Source organism: Phyllopteryx taeniolatus, chromosome 12 (assembly GCF_024500385.1).
Source record: "Phyllopteryx taeniolatus isolate TA_2022b chromosome 12, UOR_Ptae_1.2, whole genome shotgun sequence".
NCBI classification, from domain to species: Eukaryota; Metazoa; Chordata; class Actinopteri; order Syngnathiformes; family Syngnathidae; genus Phyllopteryx; species Phyllopteryx taeniolatus.
The window spans coordinates 27,313,077-27,324,330 of record NC_084513.1 but is presented as its reverse complement, the minus strand read 5'-3'; positions in this window follow the sequence as shown (position 1 = coordinate 27,324,330).

Below are 11,254 nucleotides of genomic sequence, written 5' to 3'. Positions count from 1 at the left end.
TCAAATTTACTTTCTGTGGTAATTCTCACTTCAACTCTTTCGAGTGGAGAATTCTTGCCTTTGCATCCACAAAAGTCCACCGTTTACTTTCCCACTGTTTTGGTATGGAATGAAAAGCCTAGTGGTTTCCCATTTCCCATTTACACTCTCATTCAAACAGTTTTCATTCACACTGGCTCGTCAGAGGACTCCGCCGTCCTATACGGAATTTAACTACGTCTGTCAACAGCTCGTTAGAGGACTCCGCCGTCCTATACGGAATTTAACTACGACGCCACGAAACTTTCATAGTTTCTTTATTTATTAAACACGGAATTTAAGTACGTACAGGACTCCGCCGTCCTGGCGGAATTTGTCGGAGTCCGCCATCCTTTTTCCTAAAAAAACGTAAAATTTAACTCACCAAAATCGCCTTCAATCCTGTCAACCTTCAGATCCCAGTTGAGGAGAACGAAGACCAGTCCCGTAAAGGGTCTTACTTGCCGTGGCCACGGTCTCTTAACTGGAAGTCGGCTCCACAACTGGAATCCTCGGGTGTGTTGACATCCGGCTCGAAGGACCAATTTAATGCTGGATTTATCTTACCCAACATTATAAAAAATAGACACAAAAGGAATGAAGACGATGGTTTCTTTTTCTCATGAGGAGGGCGGATGGGAGATTGTTCAGATTACAGCCTCTCAACACGCTCTAAACAATCTCTCCCGTCGCTCCTGCATTTATTTGAAAATAGGGAGGTTTCTAAGTTTACAAGACATAACGTACTAAGCTACAAGACACAACACACTAAGGGTAGGGTTTCAAGGTGAAAACATGGGACCAACACCTGCCACGTCTCGGCCACGTCCTTCTCTCTAATAATTCCTGCTGAGTCATCTTCTTGAAGGCGAGACATGTTCCTTTCTCAAAATGGTCCATAATACAAATGCAAGCTAAGCAAATAAATGATAACTTCTACAATATATTTAACACATTGTTTCAAACAAAACTGTTAACTCTGTGAGTGCAAACAAATAGTGGTTCTGAACTCAGTGTTGTGAATTACGCATTTTTACAAAACCGATATTCTCACCCCTCACAGTAAGTAGTTAACATTTGTGTTAACTTATTTATATCAGTGGAATTAACCATGAAAATAAGTTATTAACCATGACCCCTCCTTCAGCGGTCACCTTATCGTGGTGGAGGGGTTTGTGTGTCCCAATGATACTAGGAGCTAAGTTGTCTGGGCCTTTATGCCCCTGGCAGGGTCACCCATGGCAAACAGGTCCTAGGTGGGGGACCAGACAAAGCACGTCTCAAAGACCCCTTATGATGACGACAAATGGACAAAGGTTTCCCTTGCCCGGACGGGGGTCACCGGGGCCCCCCTCTGGAGCCAGGCCTGGAGGTGGGGCTCGAAGGCGAGCACCTGGTGGCCGGGCGTGCACCCATGGGGCCCGGCCGGGCACAGCCCGAAAGGGTAACGTGGGTCCTCCTTCCCATGGGCTCACCACCTGTGGGAGGGGCCATAGGCATTGGGTGCAGTGTGAGCTGGGCGGTAGCAGAAGGCGCGATCCGATCCCCCAGCTACAGAAGCTGCCCGGCTCGGCGCCTGTACGTTGGGGTTCATCCCGGTGGACGAGAGGGTAGCCTCCCTCCACCTTCGTGTGGGGGAGACGGGTCCTGACTTACAAACAGCAGTTCAGAGTACCCACCCTTTCTGGAGTCCTTGGAGGGCGTGCTGGAGAGCACTCTTGCTGGGGACTCCATCGTTCTGCTGGGGGACTTCAATGCTCACGTGGGCAATGACAGTGAGACCTGGAAGGGCGTGATTGGGAGGAACGGCCCCCCCGATCAGAACCCGAGCGGTGTTCTGTTATTGGACTTCTGTGCTCATCACGGATTGTCCATAACAAACACTGTGTTCAAGCATAAGGGCATCCACACGTGGACTTGGCACCAGGACACCCTAGGTCGCAGTTCGATGATCGACTTTGTGGTCGTGTCATCGGACTTGCGTCCGCATGTCTTGGACACTCGGGTGAAAAGAGGGGAAGCTGTCAACTGATCACCACCTGGTGGTGAGTTGGTTCCAATGGTGGGGGAAGAAGTCAGTCCGACGTGGCAGGCCCAAACGTATTGTGAGAGTTTGCTGGGAACGTCTGGCGGAATCCCCTGTCAGAAGGAGTTTCAATTTCCACCTCCGACAGAACTTTGCTCATGTTCCGGGGGAGGCGGGGGACATCGAGTCGGAGTGGACCATGTTCCGTGCCTCCATTGCTGAGGCGGCCGACCGGAGCTGTGGCCATAAGGTGGTTGGTGCCTGTCGTGGCGGTAATCCCTGAACCCGTTGGTGGACACCAACGGTGAGGGATGTCGTCAAGCTGAAGAAGGAGTCCTGTTGGGCCTTCTGGGCTTGTGGGACTCCTGAGGCAGCTGATGGGTGCCGGCTGGCCAAACGGAAGGCAGCTTTGGTGGTCGCTGAAGCAAAAACTGGGAGGAGTTCGGTGAGGCCATGGAGAAAGACGTCCGGGCAGCTTCGAGGAAATTCTTGTCCACCATCCGGCGTCTCAGGAGGGGGAAGCAGTGCACCATCAACACAGTGTATAGTGGGGAAGGGGCGCTGCTGACCTCGGGTGGTGGTCCCCTTTTTAAGAAGGGGGACCGGAGTGTGTGTTCCAACTACACGGGGATCCCAGTCCTCAGCCTCCCTGGTACAGTCTATTCAGGGGTGATGGAGAGGAGGGTCCGTCGGGAAGTTGAATCTCAGATTCAGGCGGAGCAGTGTGGTTTTCGTCCTGGCCGTGGAACAGTGGACCAGCTCTACACCCTTGGCAGGGTCCTCGAGTGTGCATGGGAGTTCGCCCAACCAGTCTACATGTGTTTTGTGGACTTGGAGAAGGCGTTCGACCGTGTCCCTCGGCGGGTCCTGTGGGGGGTGCTTCGGGAGTATGGGGTACCGAACCCCCTGATGCGGGCTGTTCGGTCCCTGTACGACCAGAGTCAGAATTTGGTCCGCATATCCAGCAGTAAGTTGGACTCGTTTCCGTTGAGGGTTGGACTCCACCAAGGCTGCCCTTTGTCACCGATTCTGTTCATAACTTTTATGGACAGAATTTCTAGGCGCAGCCGAGGCGTAGAGGGGGTCCGGTTTGGTGGCCTCAGTATTGCATCTCTGCTTTTTGCAGATGATGTGGTTCTATTGGCTTCATCAAGCCGTGACCTCCAACTCTCACTGGAGCAGTTCGCAGCTGAGTGTGAAACGGCTGGGATGAGAATCAGCACCTCCAAATCTGAGACCATGGTCCTTAGTCGGAAAAGGGTGGCGTGCCCTCTCCAGGTTGGGGATGAGATCCTGCCCCAAGTGGAGGAGTTTAAGTAACTTGGGGTCTTGTTCACGAGTGAGGGAAGAATGGAACGGGAGACCGACAGGCGGATCGGTACAGCGATGCGGACTTTGTATCGATCCGTTGTGGTAAAGAAGAAGCTAAGCCAAAAGGCGAAGCTCACGATTTACCAGTCGATCTACGTTCCTACCCTCACCTATGGTCGTGACCGAAAGAACAAGATCCAAGCGGCCGAAATGAGTTTCCTCCGCAGGGTGTCCAGGCTCTCCCTTAGAGATAGGGTGAGAAGCTCGGTCATCCGGGAGAATCTCAGATTAGAGCCGCTGCTCCTCCACATTGAGAGGAGCCAGATGAGGTGGCTGGGGCATCTGATTCGGATGCCTCCCGGACGCCTCCCTAGTGAGGTGTTCCGGGCATGTCCCACCGGGAGGAGACCCCAGGGACGACCCAGGACACGCTGGAGAGACTACATCCTTCGGCTGGCCTGGGAACCCCTCGAGCTTGAGGAAGTGGCTGGGGAGAGGGAAGACTGGGTGTCCCTGCTAAAGCTACTGCCCCCGCGACCCGACCTCGGATAAGCGGTAGAAAATGGATGGATGGATACTGTGTTCTTTGTAGAAAATGAACAGGAGACTAATTAAAAAACCTTGACCACTAAGGTGTATTTTAAAGATAGACATGCTATTTTATATAAAATGAGTTATCATCCACAGCATACTTTCAAAGGTATTGTTAAATCTTAATTAATTCGCTTTAACAGAATTTGTACATATCCTGAGGATGCAGAGATAGCTCCAAGGACCCTTTTTAGAGCCTTGAGACAGGTGTTATTCGAAGCGTTTTCTTCACAAGATTAAAGCAGAAGTTTCACTCTTATTCCAGGGGAATGGGGCCGACAAGAAGAGGAGGGAGGATTCCCCACTCATGCCAGTGGTCATGACATATTCACGGCATTTGAATAAATTAAATGTGGAAATGAAAAATAACTTCAAATGGACACAAGAAAGATGTGACCCACTGAAAAGATTTAAAACAATAACTGCTTTTCGAAGAAATGTAAACTTGGGGGATTTGTTGGTTCATACGGCTTTATATCACTGTAAAAATAAGGAATGTAAGGATTGCAGCTTTTTTTGGACAATCACCTTTCATTTTTAACAGGGTCACGGGCCAGGGCCAACCGATACGCCAACAGCTGGGTCCTGGAACCATGAATGTGGTATATGCCATCCAATGTAAGAAATGTAATAAAATGTATGTAAGTGAGACGCGAAGAACGTTGAAAATAAGAATTTCGTAACATAAATACTATATTAGACAAAAGTCGCACTACGGTGCGATATCGTCATTTTGTGCTAAGTGGAATACAGAATATAGGATATAGGGGTTTGGAAAGCAAGGTGAATTGGACTTGGCATCAAAGACAGAGGGTGGAACGAATTTGGATTCAGAAGTTGGGCATTATTGACGCGGATGGACTCAACGATACTAATGGAGGAGATGGTTTTGGGGATGGGTTTAATGGCATAAGTTTTATGCACTTTATATGGAAACGGTATTTGGAAGGTGGAGTTGAACCGGAAATGTAATGGCTATTGGAAAATTAAACCCATCCATCCATCCATTTTCTGAGCCGCTTCTCCTCACTAGGGTCACAGGCGTGCTGGAGCCTATCCCGGCTATCATCGGGCAGGAGGCGGGGTACACCCTGAACTGGTTGCCAGCCAATCGCAGGGCACATACAAACAAACAACCATTCGCACTCACATTCACACCTACGGGCAATTTAGAGTTGTCAATTAACCTACCATGCATGTTTATGGGATGCGGGAGGAAACCGGAGAGCCCAGAGAAAACCCACGCAGGCACAGGGAGGACATGCAAACTCCACACAGGCCGGGCCGGGGATTGAACCCCAGTCCTCAGAACTGTGAGGCAGACGCTCTAACCAGTCGTTCACCGTGCCGCCGGAAATTTATTTATTATATATATAAATAAATTTATTAATGTAAATAAACAATGGTCAAAGACTCATGTGGATTACTAAATATATATAAATATATAAATATTTACCCATATAGGAAAATGTAAGTATTGATGGGTGTAAATGTTTGGTAAAAGTTTCTTAAACTAAAACGGAGAAGAAAGGAACCGTATGTGTTACTTGTGCCCGTGCATGGGATGCATTCGACATCCCCACTTCCTTAACCTAACCCCAACCGGAACGAGCACCATTCAAGTGTCCCCATTAGTTATCCCCTTACCCAAAACTCAATTATTTACCATAACCCTCCCACCAGAAGGAGCCAGATCCTATGCTATCTTCTTACTCAAAACCCAATTACTAGCCATAACCCTGCCACCAGGGGGAGTCATATCATAAACTATCTCCTTACCCAAAATCCAATTCCTAACCATAACCCTGCCATCACGGGGTGTCAAATCCACGACCTCTACGCAGCCTCGCATCCTTCATGTATGTCGTAGCCCATCCAGAGTCCTTTCTGGGCACGTTGGTCCCGTCTCCGTGCAACGTACCTGTTCCAGAGTTATCGTCGATTGAATGTTGCTCAGTGCTTCCCCCTAGTTTACGAACAAAATGTTATAACTTGGGAATGGTAGCTTGCACAGGAACAGAAAAGATAGGGTTAGGGTTTAACCCTAACCGACTCAGGGTGACCGGGGCTACCTGTTGACGAGGGTCTCGTGACACAATTCCCCCCCCAAATTTCCCGGCCTCGGCGCAGCCTCCCTGCCTCAAAGCATGTGGTAGTCCTCTCAAGGTGGAGGAGCAGCGGCTCTACTCTGAGATCCTGCCGGATGACCGAACTTCTCAGCCTATCTCTAAAGGAGAGCCCGGACACCCTGTGGCGGAAACTAATTTCGGGCCGCTTATATCCGGGATCTCGTTCTTTCGGTAACGACCCACAGCTCGTGACCATAGGTGAGGGTAGGAACGTAGATCGACCGGTAAATCGAGAGCTTCGCCTTTCGGCTTAGCTCCTTCTTCACCACAACGGACCGATACAAAGTCCGTATTACTGCAGACGCTGCACCAATCTGCCTGTCAATCTCCCGTTCCATTCTTCCCTCACTTGTGAACAAGACCCCAAGATATTTGAACTCCGCCACTTGGGGAAAGATCTCATCCCCGACCTGGAGAGGGCACTCCACCCTTTTCCGAGTGAGGACCATCGTCTCAGAGTTGGAGGAGCTGATTCTCATCCCAGCCACTTCACACTCGGCTGCAAACCGCTCTAGTGAGAGTTGGAGATCAAGGCCTGATGAAGCCAACAGAACCACATCATCTGCAAAAAGCAGCGATGCAATACTGAGGCCACCAAACCGGCCCCCCTCTACGCCTCGACTGCAGAATCTGAATTGAAATTCTGTCAATACAAATTATGAACAGAATCAGTGACAAAGGGCAGCCTTGGCAGAGTCCAACCCTCACCGGGAACGAGTGCAACTTACTGCCGGCAATGCGGACTCTGACACCGGTTGTAAGGGACCGAAAAGCCCGTGGAAGGGGTTTCGCTACCCCATACTCCCGAAGCACCCCCGAGGGACACGGTTGAGCGCCTTCTCCCAATCCACAAAACACATGTAGACTGGTTGGGCAAACACCCATGCACCCTCGAGGACTGTTAAATAAATTGTACAAAGTTATCATTTATTTGCTGGCTTGCATTGGTATTGTGGACGATTTTGATGGTTGCTTGCTGACCGTGGGGGAAAGGAAGATGTCTCGCCTTCGGGAAGATGACTCAGCGGGAATCGTCAGTGAAGGGCGCCTTGACCAAGGACAGGTGGCCGGGTGTTGCTCTCATGTCTTCACCTTGAAACCCTCCCCTTAGTGTGTTATGTCTTGTAACTTAGTATGTTATGTCTTGTAACTTAGATACCTCCCTATTTCAAATAAATACAGGAGCAACGGGGGAGATTGTTTAGAGCGTGATAGGAGAATGAAATTGAACAATCTCCCACATGTTCTCCTCATGAGCAAAAGAAACCAGTGTCTTCATTCCTTTGTGTCTATAATTTATAGGTGTTGGGTGAGATAGATCCAACAAGGACCCTGGCAACGGTGTAGAGCTGGTCCACTGTTCCACGGCCAGGACGAAAACCACATTGCTCCTCCTGAATCTGAGATTCGACTTCCTGACGGACCCTCCCCTCCAGCACCCCTGAATAGATCTTACCAGGGAGGCTGAGGAGTGGGATCCCCCTGTGGTTGGAACACCCCCACCGGTGCCCCTTCTTAAAAGGGGGGACCACCACCCCAGTCTGCCAATCCAGAGGCACAGTCCCTGATGTCCACGCGATGTTGCAGAGGCGTGTCAACCAGGACAGCCCAACAACATCCAGAGCCTTTAGGAACTACAGGCAAATCTCATCCACTCCCAGAGCCTTGCCACCGAGGAGCTTTTTAACCACCTCAGTGACCGTAACCCCAGAGATAGGAGAGTCCGCCTGAGAGATCCCAGACTGTGCTTCCTCATGGGAAGGCGTGTCAGTGGAATTGAGGAGGTCTTCGAAGTATTCTCCTCACCGACTCACAACATCCCGAGTCGAGGTCAGCAGCGCCCCATGCCCACAATACACAGTGTTGATGGGGCACTGCTTCCCTCTCCTGAGACGCCGGTTGGTGGACCCAAATTTTTTCGAAACCGTCCGGAAGTCATTCTCCATGCCCTCACCGAACTCCTCCCATGACCAAGTTTTTGCCTCAGCAACCACCAAAGCTGCATTCCGCTTGGCCAGCCGCTACCCATCAGCTGCCTCAGGAGTCTCACAGGCCAAAAAGGCCCGATAAGACTCCTTCTTCAGCTTGAAGGCGTCCCTCACCGCTGGTGTCCACCAACGGGTTTGGGGATTGCCGCCACGACAGGCATCGACTATATTTTACGGCCACAGCTCCGATCGGCTGCCTCGGCAATTGAGGCGTGGAACATGGTCCACTAAGACTAAATGTCCCCCATTTCCCCCGAGACGTGGATGAAGTTCTGCCGGAGGTGGGAGTTGAAACTCCTTCTGACAGGAGATTCTGCCAGACGTTCCCAGCAGACCCTCACAATATGTTTGGGCCTGCCAGGTCGGACTAGCATCTTCCCCACCATCAGAACAAACACACCACCAGGTGGGGATCAGTTGACAGCTCCGCCCCTCTCTTCACCAGAGTGTCCAAGACATGCGGCCGCAAGTCCGATGACACGACCACAAAGTCGATCATCGAACGGCGACCTAGGGTGTCCTGGGGCAAATTGCACGTGTGGACACCCTTATGCTTGAACTTGGTGTTTGTTATGGACAATCCGTGGTGAGCACAGAAGTCCAATAACAGAACACCACTCTGGTTCTGATCGGGGGGGCCGTTCCTCCCAATCATGCCCTTCCAGGTCTCACTGTCATTGCCCATGTGATCATTGAAGTCCCCCAGCAGAACAATGGTGTCCCAGCGGGAGCGCTCTCCAGAACCCCCTCACACAACTACAAAAAGGGTGGGTACTCTGAACTGCTGTTTGGTGCATAGGAACAAACAACAGTCAGAACCCGTCCCCTCACCCAAAGGCGGAGGGAGGCTACCCTCTCGTCCACCGGGGTGACCCCGACGAACAGGCGCCGAGCCGGAGGGAAATAAGTATACCCACACTTGCTCGGCGCCTCTCACCATGGGCAACTCCAGAGTGGAAAAGAGTCCAACCCCTCTCAAGAGGACTGGTTCCAGAGTCCAAGCCGTGTGTGGAGGCAAGCCCGACTATATCTCGTCGGAACTTCTCAACCTCACACACCAGCTCGGGCTCCTTCCCTGCCAGAGAGGTGATATGCCACGTCCCTAGAGCCAGTTTCTGTAGCCAGGGATCGGATCGCCAAGGTCCCCGCCTTCGGCCACGGCCCATCTAACACTGCACCCAACCCCTATGGCCCCTCCCACAGGTGGTGAGCCCATGCAAAGCCATCCAGAGCAAATGTCATAAAATAGAAGTGTAATTCCAACCTTAAAAGAACTACAAAAAAATTCTGGAAGAAAAATTGAGACTTAGACAAATATACCACATTTTCCTTCCAAACCCTAACACAAGCAAACCCTTCACACCACATTCACTTACAATGGAGGGACATTCTTGACTAAAACTTTGGAACCGAAAGTCCGACACAATCCAAATCCGTTTCTTACTCACCATTTTTGGGTGTTCTTTACACACTGGTCGTAGTCCCGTCACTCTTACAACTTCCACTCCAGAGATAGTGTGTACGGAAATTTAAGGGGGTCTGAATAGACCCCCTTAAATTTTTCCCTCTGTTATATGCAGCCATTTGTTAAACTTAATAAATTGCTAAATTTGCTTTTAAAAAAAAGAAAAAATCTCAATGTACACACAGCACGCCATATTGACGGAAAAAAACTGAATTGTTTTATCTTTTGCAGATTAAAAAGGAAAAACTGAAATATCACACAGCCATAAGTATTCAGACCCTTTGCTGTGACACTCATATTGGGTGCTGTCCATTTCTTCTGCTCATCCTTGAGATGGTTCTACACTTTCATTGGAGTCCAACTTTGTTTGATTATACTGATTGGACTTAATGAGGAAAGCCACCCTAACACGACCTTACAGCTCACAGTGCAGGACAAAGCAAATGGGAATCATGAGGTCAAAGGAACTGCCTGAAGAGCAGCGAGAGAATTGTGGCTAGGAAAAGATCTGGCCAAGGTTACAAAGAACCTTCTGCTTCACTTAAGGTTCCTAAGAGCACAGTGGCCTCCATAATCGAACCAAAATATCACTGTGGCTGAGCTCCAGAGATGCAGTCAGGAGATGGGAGAAAGTTCTAGAAAGTCAACTATCACTGCAGCACTCCACCTGTCGGGCTGTCGGGGCCTTATGGCAGAGTGGCCCGAAGGAAGCCTCTCCTCAGTGCAAAACACATGAAAGCCTGCATGGAGTTTGCTTATTAAAAAACACACACACCAGAAGGACTCCAAGATTCTCTGGTCTGATGAGACCAAGATAGAACTTTTTGGCCTTAATTCTAAGCGGTATGTGGGGAGAAAACCAGGCACTGCTCATCACCTGTCCAATACAGTCCCAACAGTAAAGCATGGTGGTGGCAGCACCATGCTGTGAGGGTGTTTTTCAGCTGCAGGGACAGGACAACTGGTTCCAATCAACGGAAAGATGAATGCGGCCAAGTCCAGGGATGTCCTCGACGAAAACCTTCTCTAGAGTGCTCAGGACCTCAGAATGAGCCGAAGGTTCACCTTCCAACAAGACAACGACCCAAGCACAGAGCTAAAATAACGAAAAACAACTCCGTGACTGTTCTTGAATAGCCGAGCCGGAGCCCTGACTTAAACCCAATTGAGCATCACTGGAGGGACCTGAAAATGGCTGTCCACCAAAATTCACCAACTGACAGAACTGGAGAGGATCTGCAAGGAGGAATGGAAGAGGATCCCCAAATCCAGATGTGAAAAACTTGTTGCATCATTCCCAAAAAGACTCATGGCTGTATTAGCTCAAACAGGTGCTTCGACTAAATACTGAGCAAAGGGACTGAATGCTTATGGCTGTGTAATATTTCAGTTTTTCTTCCATCCATCCATCCATCCATCCATTTTCTGAGCCGCTTCTCCTCACGAGGGTCGCGGGCGTGCTGGAGCCCATCCCAGCCATCATTGGGCAGGAGGCGGGGTACACCCTGAACTGGTTGCCAACCAATCGCAGGGCACATACAAACAAACAACCATTTGCACTCACAGTCACATCTATGGGCAATTTAGAGTCTCCAATTAATGCATGTTTTTTGGGATGTGGGAGGAAACCGGAGTGCCCGGAGAAAACCCACGCAGGCACGGGGAGAACATGCAAACTCCACACAGGCGGGGTCGGGGATTGAACCCGGGTCCTCATAACTGTGAG